The sequence below is a fragment of the Lissotriton helveticus genome, chromosome 5_1 (genome assembly GCF_964261635.1).
Source record: "Lissotriton helveticus chromosome 5_1, aLisHel1.1, whole genome shotgun sequence".
Classification (NCBI taxonomy): domain Eukaryota; kingdom Metazoa; phylum Chordata; class Amphibia; order Caudata; family Salamandridae; genus Lissotriton; species Lissotriton helveticus.
Window position 1 is genome coordinate 129939571 of NC_136065.1, and position 12911 is coordinate 129952481.

The following is a 12911-nucleotide window of genomic DNA, read 5'->3' on the forward strand; positions in this document are numbered from 1 at the left end:
GAAGGCGAGATGGTCCTGGGTCAGCCGAAGGTGGATGGGGAGGGAGTTCCATGTCTTGGCCGCCAGGTAGGAGAAGGATCTTCCTCCGGCGGTGGCTCTTCGGATGCGTGGTACGGCGGCGAGGGCGAGGCTAGTGGATCGTAGCTGGCGGGTGGGCGGGTAGAAGGTCAGGCGGTCGTTGAGGTACTTGGGGCCCAGGTCGTGGAGAGACTTGTGTGCGTGGGTGAGAAGCCTGAACGTGATCCTCTTGTTGACGGGGAGCCAGTGCAGGTCCCTCAGGTGGCCGGAGATGTGGCTACGTCGGGGGATGTCCAGGATGAGTCGGGCGGAGGCGTTCTGGATGCGTTGGAGTCTTTTCTGTAGCTTGGCTGTGGTGCCGGCGTAGTCTAGTCGGCTGGTGATGAGTGCCTGGGTGACCGTCTTCCTGGTTTTGGTCGGGATCCATCGGAAGATCTTGCGGAGCATGCGTAGGGTGTGAAAGCATGATGAGGAGACGGTGTTGACTTGTCTGGTCATCGAGAGGGAGGAGTCCAGGATGAAGCCCAGGTTGCGTGCATGGTCTGTTGGCTTGGGAGTGGTGCCCAGGGCGGGGGGCCACCAGGAGTCGTCCCAGGCGGAGGGTGATGATCCCAGGATGAGGACTTCCGTCTTGTCTGAGTTCAGTTTCAGGCGGCTGTTCTTCATCCGGCTCGGCGACGTCTTTCATCCCTTCGTGTAGGCTGGTTCTGGCGGTGTCGGGGTCTCTGGTGAAGGAGAGGATCAGCTGGGTGTCGTCGGCGTAGGAGATGATGTTGAGGTTGTGTTGGCGTGCATTGGCTGCAAAAGGTCTCATGTAGACGTTGAAGAGGGTGGGGCTGAGTGATGATCCTTGCGGTACGCCGCAGATGACCTCGGTGGCCTCGGATCGAAACGGGGGGAGGCGGACTCTCTGTGTTCTTCCGGCGAGCAATGAGGTGATCCACTCCAGTGCCTTCTCTTGGATGCCGATGTTGCTGAGGCGTTGGACTAGGGTGCGGTGGCAGACAGTGTCGACCGCTGCAGAGAGGTCCAGGAGGATGAGTGCCGCTGTTTCCCCGTTGTCGAGCAGGGCTCGGATGTCGTCGGTGGCTGCGATTAGGGCGGTCTCGGTGCTGTGGTTGGCTCTGAACCCAGACTGCGAGGGGTCGAGGGATCCGTTCGTCTCGAGGAAGGTGGCAAGCTGTCTGTTGACGATCTTCTCGATGACTTTAGCAGGAAAAGGGAGGAGCGAGATGGGGTGTAAGTTCTTGAGGTCGGTGGGGTCCGCTGTTGGTTTCTTCAGTAGGGCGCTGAGCTCGGCGTGCTTCCAGCTCTCCGGGAAGGCGGCGGTGTTGAAGGAGGTGTTGATGATGTTCCGGAGTTGGGGTGCGATGGTGGAGTCGGCCTTGTTGAAGACGTGGTGGGGGCAGGGGTCGGTGGGTGATCCGGAGTGGATGGTGTTCATCGTGCGGGCTGTGTCTTTGGTGGTCACCGTGGTCCAGGTGCGGAGGGTGGTGGTGGGGGGCGTTGGTTCGATGGTTGGGTGCGTGGATGGCGCGCCGAAGCTGTTGTGGATGTCGGCGATCTTGCGGTGGAAGAACGAGGCGAGGGAGTCGCAGAGATCTTGTGACGGAGTGATGTCGTTGTTGCCGTGCTGGGGTTCGAGAACTCCTTGACGATGCTGAAGAGTTCCTTGCTGTCGTGGGCGTTGTTGTCCAGTCGTTCCTTCAGTGATTTCTTTTTGGTGGAGCGGATAAGCTGGTGGTGCTTGCGGGTGGCGTGTTTGAGGGCGGTCATGTTGTCTGTGGTCTGGTCCCGGAGCCAGGCTTTCTCGAGGGTGCGGCAGTTCTTCTTGGAGTCCTTGAGTTCGTCGGTGAACCAGGAGGCCTTCTTGCTTCTGGGTCTGCTGGGAGGGTTCTTCAGTGGTGCGAGGTCGTCGGCGCAGGCGGTCAGCCACTGCGTGAAGTTGCGGGCTGCTTCGTTGGGGTCCGTTGTGCTGGCGGGTGGGTTCTGGCTGAGGGAGGTGGTGAGCTGGTCGGCGGTGATCTTGCTCCAGCTTCTGTGAGGGACCTGTTGCGGGTGGTGGTGGGTCGTGGTTCTTCTGAAGCTGAAGTGGACGCAGCTGTGGTCAGTCCAGTGGAGTCCGGTGGAGTGGCTGAAGGTGATGTGCTTGCTGGATGAGAAGACGGGATCAAGCGTGTGGCCGGCGTAGTGGGTGGGGGTGTTGACCAGTTGCTTGAGTCCGAGGTTGGCGAGGTTGTCCAGCAGGGCTGCGGTGTTGCGGTCCTTGTTGTTCTCCAGGTGGAAGTTGAGGTCCCCTAGGAGGATGTAGTCGGCGGAGGGGAGGGCGTGCGGGCTGATGAAGTCCGTGATGTCTTCGCTGAATTGTGTGCGTGGTCCCGGGGGTCTGTAGACAAGCGTGCCTCTGAGGGTCGTCCTTGGGTCGGTGTGTATCTGGAAGTAGAGGTGCTCGGCGGCGGCGAAGGTGTCGTTGGAGTCTGTCGTGATGCGGATGGTGTTCTTGTGGACGATGGTGATGCCTCCTCCGGTCTGGTTGACGCGGTCCCTCCTGATGAGCTTGTACCCGTCCGGGATGGCGATGGCGATGTCGGGGGCTGAGGATGCGTTCATCCAGGTTTCCGTGAGCAAGGCGATGTCTGGTGATGTTGTGTCGAGGAGGTTCCAGAGTTCCACGGCGTGTCTGTGGACGGAGTGGGTGTTGAGTAGGATGCACTTCAGGTGGTTGCTGCTTGTGCTCTGCTTGGCGGGTACGGTGCAGGTCCGGGTGCAGGAGAACTTGCAGGATTGGCAGGTGAAGGGTCCGTGGGTGCATTTCGGGGTGGCCCGGCAGCAAGCGGGGTTCCGGCCGGCATTGAGTGCGTTGAGGGCGGCGGCGTCGTAGGTCCATCGGGTCGTCTTGTGTTGGCGGGGGCCAGGGGTCCTGGCACTGGGCGCGGGCCAGGCGCGGACGGGCGCAGACGGGCTTGCCTTTGGCGCGCCTTCAGCGCACAATCGGCGCGCCCGCTGCGCGTCCGTGCGGTCGTCATTTATGGCTAAGTGGGAGGGAGGAGCAGCTGGGAGGCGGGAGCGGGGAGGACACAAAAAAGGGGGCGTGGCCGCGAGGACGGCGGCGGGAGCGGAGAGCGGGGCAGGCGGCACAACGGGCACAAGCACACACTACAACAGTGGTTTTAGATAAAAAAGCACAAAATACTACAAGTTAACAACGAGATAAGTAGACACAGCTGGGGGGCAGTACAGTGAGGGGGCAGCTAGGGAAGGCAGGCAGAGCGGCAAAACGAGGCTGCGAGCAGTAGCTGGGGCACACGAGGGGGCCCACACACAGCTGGGGGCCGTGCGGCGCGGGGGTGTCCTGAGAACAGGTCACACTCACCTGCGCTGCGCGGTCGCCATTTATGGACAAGTGGGAGGGAGGAGCAGCTGGGAGGCGGGAGCGGGGAGGACACGAAAAAGGGGGAGTGGCCGCGAGGACGGCGGCGGGAGCGGAGAGCGGGGCAGGCGGCACAACGGGCACAAGCACACATTACAACAGTGGTTTTACATAAAAAAGCACAAAATACTACAAGTTAACAACGAGATAAGTAGACACAGCTGGGGGGCAGTACAGTGAGGCGGCAGCTAGGGAAGGCAGGCAGAGCGGCAAAACAAGGCTGCGAGCAGCAGCTGGGGCACACGAGGGGGCACACACACAGCTGGGGGCCGTGCGGCGCGGGGGTGTCCTGAGAACACATGTAAATCACTTACAAGTGTTAGTTACCTTTATGAATAGCCCCCAAAGTGTATTAATGTGGCGAGCTTGTTGTGAGAGATGCCTGTTCTATTCCCCTGTTGGAGGGGTAATTAGAAGAAATTCTTATTTTCATTTGTTAAGTTTGACTAAATGTAAATTATTTAAAATGAAAATTTTGAAAATTTATAAACCATGCTCTGTTCCCCATTCATGCTAAGATACTCCTCCGTACCTGGTACTGATAATCATCCCTGAAGAACATGATTCTCTCCCTCAATTTACCTTCCAGTTAAAGTGATGAGTATCTAAGAACATGTGCAGACTAGTTACAAACCTCTGTTTAACTAAATTTGTTTTCACCGTCTCCTAATTCTTGATAAACAAAATTCAGGCACTGATTGACATGCGTTGTAGTGACATGCGTTGTAATGGCATGTGTTGTAATGGCATGCGATGTAAAGGCAGTTGCGTTGTAACAGTTGCGTTGTAAATGTAGTGTGTTGTAATGACAGCGTTGTAATGGTTGTTTCCCGGTTCTGTCACCCCTATGCCCTCATTCAGCTAGTTGGCCAACTCCGCAGCGGCTGCGCCTCAGTAGAGCCTGTGGCCCGGACTATTAATCGCTATTTCTACAGCACAAGAGAGATGGATGGTGCCGTGAAACGCTTGCTGCTGATGCACTTTAGAAGTGATGAGCTCTACGAACTGTTTCAGACCCTGCCAAATACGGGAGAGAACGATAATTATGACGCCACAATAGCTGCCTGTAACAGGCACTTCGATCCACAGATGAATCCCGACTACGAGCATGTCAAGCTGTGCCAAGCAAAGTAGGTGGACTCGAACTCTGTAGACATTTTTATGCCAGATTGCGGAAACTCGACACACGTGTGTAGCCATTGGCGAATGCGAAGAAATACGTATGCAAATCATCTAAGGGTGCAAGTCTGTCTCACTTCGTCGCCTCATACAGCACCAACCTGGGATATCCCTGGACGAGATCCTGATCCTCGCACAATCTCATGAACTGTGGAACAGCCGGGCAGAAGAAATGGAAGCCCCTCATGTCTACTGCAGCTCCCTCAGCCCTGCGGGTACCCTGTATCAAGGAGGAGACGATAGATGTGGTGCAAAGGTGCCAGGGTCAATCACAGCCATGAAGAGCCCATGGGAAGCACCACGAAAAGAGTGGCTACTTTGGTTTTGATCACAAACCATCAGAAACATGCCCAGAAAGCACAGACATGTTCTAGGAGTGGAAGGATCAACCATTATGCAAGCATTTGTCAGGGTGGAAGGAGGCGACTGAGAGGAGGTGCCTCCAGGGGATGTATACGGTCTCTGCGGCATTTGACACTTAAGGAGCACTCTGAGGCAGAACTGACCCCCCTCTCAAGGGGCCACCGCCCACTTCTAGGATGACAACATCTTCGTTATCTCCTTCGCCGGATGCTCCTGCCGAAAGAGACTGTACACGTGAACAACATCATTGTGATAGCCTTGATAGACATTGGAGCAACAGTGAATGTGCTGGACTCTGTGCAATATAAAAAGCTGATACCTCGTCCCATGCTCGCTCCCAGCCATGCAAAAATCTACATGTATGGGGGCACTGAATTGCTGTCTCTGAACAGCACCATTGCAGTCGACGTCCGGACCATCAGAACCAAGTTCCACGTCAAAGAGGACCAAAGGGTACTAGGGTGCTAGGCTGCCATACCACGGAGGACCTAGAACTGGTGTTCTTCGCAAAGCAGACTCACGACTCTCATGTGGACTTCTTGAAAGACGTTTCTCAACTGTTCCATGGACTATGGAAACTTAAAGATCACAAAGTCATCCTGCACATTTACAAGTCTATAAATCCCACGACGCTTCAACACTGAAGAGTCCCTATTCACCTTAAACCGCTAGTGGAGAGGAAACTGCAGGAATTTGTGAGGCAAGGGGTCATTGAGAAGGTGTCTGGCCCCATTCCACGGGTATCTGCACTTTATCATTGTGCCTAAACCTAAGCAGCCTGGCACCATAAGACTCTGCGTAGACATGAGATTACCGAACCTAGCTATCCAGAGAGAAAGACGTTACTCCAAATATGGATGACATCATGGCACACCTGAATGGAGCCCAGCGCTTCTCGAAGTTAGACCTAAATTCAGGATACCATGAGTTGGAGTTAACACCGGAAAGTCGATAAAATCATGACATTTTCCACGCATGTGGGTCTCCAACGTTACATGCGGCTGTGCTGCGGCATCTTCTCTGCGGCAGAGGTGTTTCAGAACACCATCAAAGAAACACTCTCAGTGCTGATAGGCGTGATAAATCTGAGCAACAATATCCTCATCTACTCTCAGAGCCTGGAAGAACACCACGCCTGACTGCAGGCCACCCTCCAAATCTTGGCGGATTGTGCCATTGTTTTGTAAAAATGATCGCAGACAATGCCCGCCCAGTTGCCTTCAACTAGGAGGACATACATGATGCCATGGATGTGGATGACACCCTCGTGAAAGTGAAAGAGAATCTAGCCCAGGGACAGTGGCACAGTTTTCTCGACGGATCTAAGTCGATGATGTGGGAGGAGCAGAAAATGTGTTTACACCCATGGCAAATATGACACAAACTCAGTGTGAGTGGCACAGGCACAGGCCTGGTGCTGAGGGGACAGCGAATTGTCATCCTTAAAGTCCTCCAGAGTCAGATGGTCACCCTCTCCCACCATGCCTACCAATGGGCTGTGACGACCAAGGCAAGATTGTGAGCTAAGATCTGGTTCCCGCGCATGGATGACCTAAGTTGATGAGGAACTCACGAGATGTCACGCATGCGCTATAACCAGAAAAGACCCAATCCCTGCACCTGTGGTGATGTAAGAGCCCAGTCTCACCCCGTCATCAAAAGTCAACATCAACTTCAGGAGTTTTCCCAATAGATGCAACACCCTGGGGGTCATGGACTCGTACTCCAAGTTCCCCATGGTGGAACTGGTTCCCTCCACGGCATTTGCCCATGTCCAACCTGCACTGGAGCAGGCTGAGGAGGTGAAGTCTGATACGAACCCCCCTTTCCAGGGGCAAGAATTCCAGGACATCTTGGCGCAGCAAGCAATCTGTCACCAGAGAATTACCCCCGAAGGGCCGCAAGCTAACAGGGAGGTAGAGAGGTTCATGAGGAAACTGAATGAGCCCTCCGAATTGGGGTGGACCAACATCAAGATGCCGAATTTTGCCCCCACCTGTTCCTCCAAGCATACTGACAGTCCCCACATTCAACTATGGGGTGTGCCTCCGCGATGCTACTATTCAAGCAGACACCTCAAGACATCTTATCCTGTGAGTGCCCCCGACCATTGCTGTGCAGAAGACTCAATGGAAGCAACAGGCGTCAAACGAAAAGGCCAGCCGTGATCTGCATGCGAAGTCCCCAACTCTACAGATTAGGGCCCAAGTTGTTCTCAAACATCGCCACCCTGGGTGGAGTTCAGGATGCCCTATGAGCCTGAAGTGTGAACCTTCGTGCAAATCAAAGGGACCATGGTAACAGCAAAATGTGGTCGGCAGACAGTCAAGAGAAACATATCCTGGTTCAAGAAGATACCGAGAGGCACCAGTCCAAGAAGAGGCGGCAATAGTGGCCCGGAAGATGGGAAAGGCACACAGGACGTGGCAGAAAGAGGAGGTGTTCCCTTGTCCCCTCAACAGGTGGAGAAGGATGTGGGAACCACGTGGATGTCGATTAACCGGTCCCTGAGGTCCTTGTCAGCACCCTATAGTGATGTTCCAGAAGAGAGCAGCGCAGTGGGCAGGAGCCGGATGCGATGCCCATGAGCCATAGGTACCAACTCCGCCTGAACCTGGAACCCAGTAAGATGTTGAGAGACCTTTTGTGCAGATGTTCTGTTTGTGTATTTCATTATATTTCTTGATCAAAAGATGGGAGGGATGTAGAGAGCAGGCGGTCCAAATGTATCCACTGCAATCCTTGGCTCCGGGCTCGGCCTGAGGTATAATTATAAGGTTGTTAAGTCGCTAGTGACCTTAGCTAATTATTGTGTGTGCCTCCAGTCATTCTGTGGCCCAGAAAGGCCTAGCTGGCCCATCACCGAGGCCACTTCACACTGGCTTTCAGAATATGTTCTTTACTTCTGGGCTTCCGTACCGGGGAAAATGCTGTTGGTGGTACCTCCACCTTCGTTGACAGTTGAATGTTATCTTCACCTTCCTTAGACTCTGGACCTGATATATATCTTGGCGGACTGTGACGGATATCTCGTCTGCCGACATAAATTCCATAGGATATAAGGGGATTTATATTTTGGCGGGCGGTCTATCCGTCACGGTTGTAACGGAGTAACATGTCTGCCAAGATCTCTTTCTCTACTAAATAGACTGATATGTTTCACATTATGGGTGAAGCTGCCTCCATCCCAGATGTGTGAAAGCCCACATAGGGGTCAGGGTGGAGAAATGGAGGTTTTAGTGACACAAGTTATGTGTCCAAAATAGATTTTTTAAACGCGCTTGATATTCACGACGATAGCGGCACCCTTGTACCGTCGCGAGGAGATCGTGACTATCAACATCGTCACGAATATTGGAGAAAATCTAAAAAAATATATCAATCAATTATTAATATGCATTGTTATAGAGATATTGATAAATGTTTTTTTTGAGTTATTTATATAGTGAGTTATCTACTGTGATGGTTAGAATTATTTATATAGTAAAAAAATGTATGTGGTGGTGGCTAATAAATTCCTGCTTTTGCTATTTGCTTTTGTGACGTAACCGCAGGGATCGCGATGACCAACGTCATTGCAATCTCCAGCCTCACCGCAAAAACGGAAACTAGGTTTTAGAGATGGTTGTTCTAGAAATACAGTAGAAAACCTGAGTTTGAATTGTAAAGTAATAAACCTCTAGTTTGTAAAATACTGTAATGTATGTGCATATATGTGCATATATGTGACTGTATGGAAAAGGCGCGATTGTCGCGGTTAACTATGTCAGCGCAATGTTTTGAATATCCGCGTAAACTGAAAATAGGTCTGCAAGATGCTTTTTAAAGAAACTTCGTACAAAAATATGAGTTTAAATATGCCTTGAAAGAAGTATGTATATAGTAATATGTGTAGGGCAATGTTCAGAATGGATTTTTTTACATATTATTTTTGGATGTGTTGGTGGTCATTGAATGTCTGGTTTTTTTTTCTGCTTTCGTGAGTTGTCCAGGGGAATCACGATTACCGACGTCATCGTGATCTCCGGAGTCACCTCGAAAAAATTTAATAGGTTTTACAGATGGTTTTTATTGAAACTCTCTACAAAAACATGACTTTAGAGAATACTGTAAGATTCCCCTAGTGTGTAAAATACAGTAGTGTGTGTGGCTATATGTATTTTAGACTTTATGGAAAAAGCGAGATCGTCACAGTTAACAATGTCATCACGATATCCCAAATAACTAAGAAAACGGGAAATAGGTCTGAAAGATGGAAATTCCCTATAAAAAAAAAAAAAAACAAAGGTAACAGGGAAGTTATTTTTTGGCTGACATTTCACTCATACAAAACCAGAGAAATTCAGCAGTTACAGTAAGTTGAGCTAACTATAACTCGCCCCCCTACCATGCACTGCTTATGACCTCACATATTACATCTCTCATGACGTGGTCAGTGACATCACTCATGACATCACTGATGACATCATCCACAGAATCTCTGACGCACCCACTCACACCCCCATGTAACCTTTCAGACACCCACTCCAACTTTCACACTATCATTCGTGAAATCATTGACAAACCCATCCAGTACTTACGCACCCACTAACTGATTCATAGGTCTACACACACATCCATTCAGTCACCCATACAGCCACTCATGCACCCACTATCTCACTAATAAAGCCACTGATATATCTACTCATACAGCCACTTATTAACCTATACAGTTATACACACACCAACTCACTTATTCATACAGATACTAACACATACGCCCCGCAATGCACTGATAATGACCTCACATATTCCATCACTCATGACGGGAAACAGCGTTTACAACACTACCAATACATAGCGTTACTTTAACGACGTGGCCGTTACAAAGACTGCGTTGCTAGAACGCAATACCTTTACATCGCAAGTCATTAGATTGACTTGCTGTAGGGGGCGCTCAAACCTAAGGAATAGAATAATTTACTATTCCAACACCTTCCCTACCGTTGCACACGCTGGAGTTGGAATAGTAAATTATACTATTCCAAAATCCAGCGCGCCCCCTACAGCAAGTCGATCTAATGCCTTGCAATGGAAAGGTATCGCGTTCTAACAATGTGGTCATTGTAATAGAACGCGTTGTTATAGCATGTGATGTAACATGCTATATTCCTCATGACTGACATGGTCAGTGACATCACTGATGACATCTCAAATGACATCACTGATGACATCATCCGGTGATTGTGAGTGTTTCTAAAAAGTTTATGAGTGTTAAATATACATACATAAAGGTGTATATTCCATAAAACAATTACCTTGGTAAGAGTTTTTCAGTGCAGATGCAGGATAGAAATGGAAACAGTCTCTTTTTTTACCAAAAACCAACCTTTTATTGATCTTTGGTGAGATTCATGTTATTGCTATTTATGTACACTTTGATATTAACTGTCTGACACATTTTGGGTGGCTATGAAAGTTTGTTTCTCTCTGTTTTCCTTTTTACTACTGCTTCTTTACTCACAGTTTCTGGGACTGTTGAGCTAAATTGGAGGGCAGAGGTCTCTGTACCTTCTTAGGTGGTGTTGGGATGGAGTCACGTTTGAGAACTTCACATGATTGGGCTGGCTAGAACAGTGGCTGCAGCCCTGACCTACAAAGTGCGTAGCTGCTACCACTGTCAGCTATTGGCCCTCTGGCAGATGGGCCGCCGGATCAAGGATTTCTAAAAATTGAGTCAGCTTAGGCTCCGCTGTTGGTAACCCAGAACTTCCTAAGTGTTTTAATTGGAAATAAGAATGCACACTAAAGTTCATCTAGCATTCATCTCTTATTTATTCATATATAGCGTACTATTGGATCAGAGCCCCTCCCTTTGACCCTTAATGAATGCCAAGACACACTGATAAATCTGGTAAGTGGCTCCCAATGTACAGCACGTAGATTATGCCGCCCCAGTGTGAGACAGGAAGCAAAACCTCAACAGTTTGAAAAAATGCTGATTTTTTTTTCAAAAGCGGGGTCTTGGATCAACTAGACCGCCAACTGTGAGAGGCGCACATTGAACCATTAATTGTGGTGGAACCTGCATAAGGTTGTCAATTATTGCCTACAAAGTGCTTGTGCCTTTTGCACGTACAGTGTCCTTACACCGTTCAGGAGAAGAAGCAACTTCAGACCAAACGGAAGAGGTAAACAAGTCTTAATAAATCAGATAATCAAACACATATAAAAATAGAAAAGCCAATATATAATGAATTTCACCTAACAATGTTATCATTAAAAGCTTAACAGCAGCTTACTTTCCCTGAAAAGTAATACTCCTAGCATTTTCATGCTGCTTGCAAATGGTCACTTGCAGACTTCCTTAGAGATCCATTATTAATCACAAACTTCTACAGTACGAATGTTGAAATGACATTGGTAAACAAGCATTGAAAAAACTGTAGAGCTTGCCTTGACTTGTCGGTGCAATAGTATTTTATTATTGGAAGCATACAGCACAAAAAAAGGGAAAATAAATTATGCAACACCTAAATACGGCTACCATAAGCCTGCAATAAATGTAAAGTACATTCACTGATTAAACTGTTTTACTAGTGATGTTTTTGTAAACAACAAGCCTTTCAGTTGTCCCACGCATTTTATTATTATTTGTGAAAAAGGAATAAATCACCACCTTTAAAATTACACAAATCGTCAGCAGCTACAATGTTATAATGTCACTTGAACATTTTGTAATATAAACTTTAAAAAGGAAAGGAAAGCGAACAAAAGAAATACCTGCTGTTTAAAGTTAATATAAATAAAAATATGATACAAAGCACACTATGAACATGCTGAGCAACAGAAAAGAAAGAAAATATTTGTAGGTAGGTGTGTCCAATGTGCATAGGCTTTGTGTAGACACTCAAAATGACGGGAACCAGTGGGTAAAGAAGGCTGACCCATTGACCCATTGCCCCATGATGTAGTGAGTAGAAGTAAAACATGAGTGACACTTTAGCAGATCGTTTAACCCCTTCCACACTCATGACGAGCTAAGCTCGTCATGAGCGTAACCTGCCGTGCGGTCATGACGAGCTGAGCTCGTCATCTAACGCGGTATTTACAAAACTTCAGCGCACAGCGGGAAAACCGCTAGCGCTGATGCGGTTAATGAAGCCTGTTGACAAAAACTCCAGTAAAAGCCCATCTCGGTATGTATATTATCAATGTATGTAAGTAATGTATATTAGAGGGGCAAGGCTGCTAATTCTGTGCTTCATGCTAATATCAACCAGCATGGAGTAAGTGGGAACAAGAGGTGTAGGTGATGCAAAAAATAGGGGTGAGGGCGAACAGAAAAGTGCCCACAGCGAAAGCAGAAATTTGAATTCTTTTATTTAACTGTGTTTTTTGTGTTTCTCTAATTCACAACCTGCGCCCGTTTTCTCTCTTAACTAGTAGGGGTGGTATAGAATTCCGCAGATAGGGTTTCACTCTAACATGTGCGCTCTCTTGTTCGTGTTTTTCTTTTATTCTATATCACAGTACTGCTTAGACCTGGGTATAATAAAGGTTTCTAGATGACATCTATTAAACCCATATGTCTCTGATATATATACCTAAGCCTATAAGTCTTTGTGTATCAGGAGAATAACCTTACATTTAAAATTGTATTTTATAAGGATTTAGAAGAGACTTGAAAGGATTGGCACAGCACTGGCTCTAAAGACAGTATCTTTAGTAATATTGAAGGACTCTTGTAAGGATAAGCAACTAATTGTATTTTAATAAGGAAGCCTATGATACTCTTGGTAAATGTAGGAAAAAGCAGGTCTGAAGAAACCTGTTGAATAGTCTGTTAATAGGAGAACAACTTTAAATTAAATCTGAAACATGCTTTGAAAGTATATATTGAATAATGTCAAACCCAACTCAGCGAACTAAATGTAAGTCT

At 48.5% G+C, this 12911-nt stretch overlaps 1 protein-coding gene across 1 annotated transcript in view; it reads left to right on the plus strand.

Moving 5' to 3' along the window:
* Positions 1 to 12911, plus strand: part of TRAF1 (TNF receptor associated factor 1) — a 227475-nt gene that overhangs the window by 24820 nt on the left and 189744 nt on the right. The window lies entirely within an intron of this gene.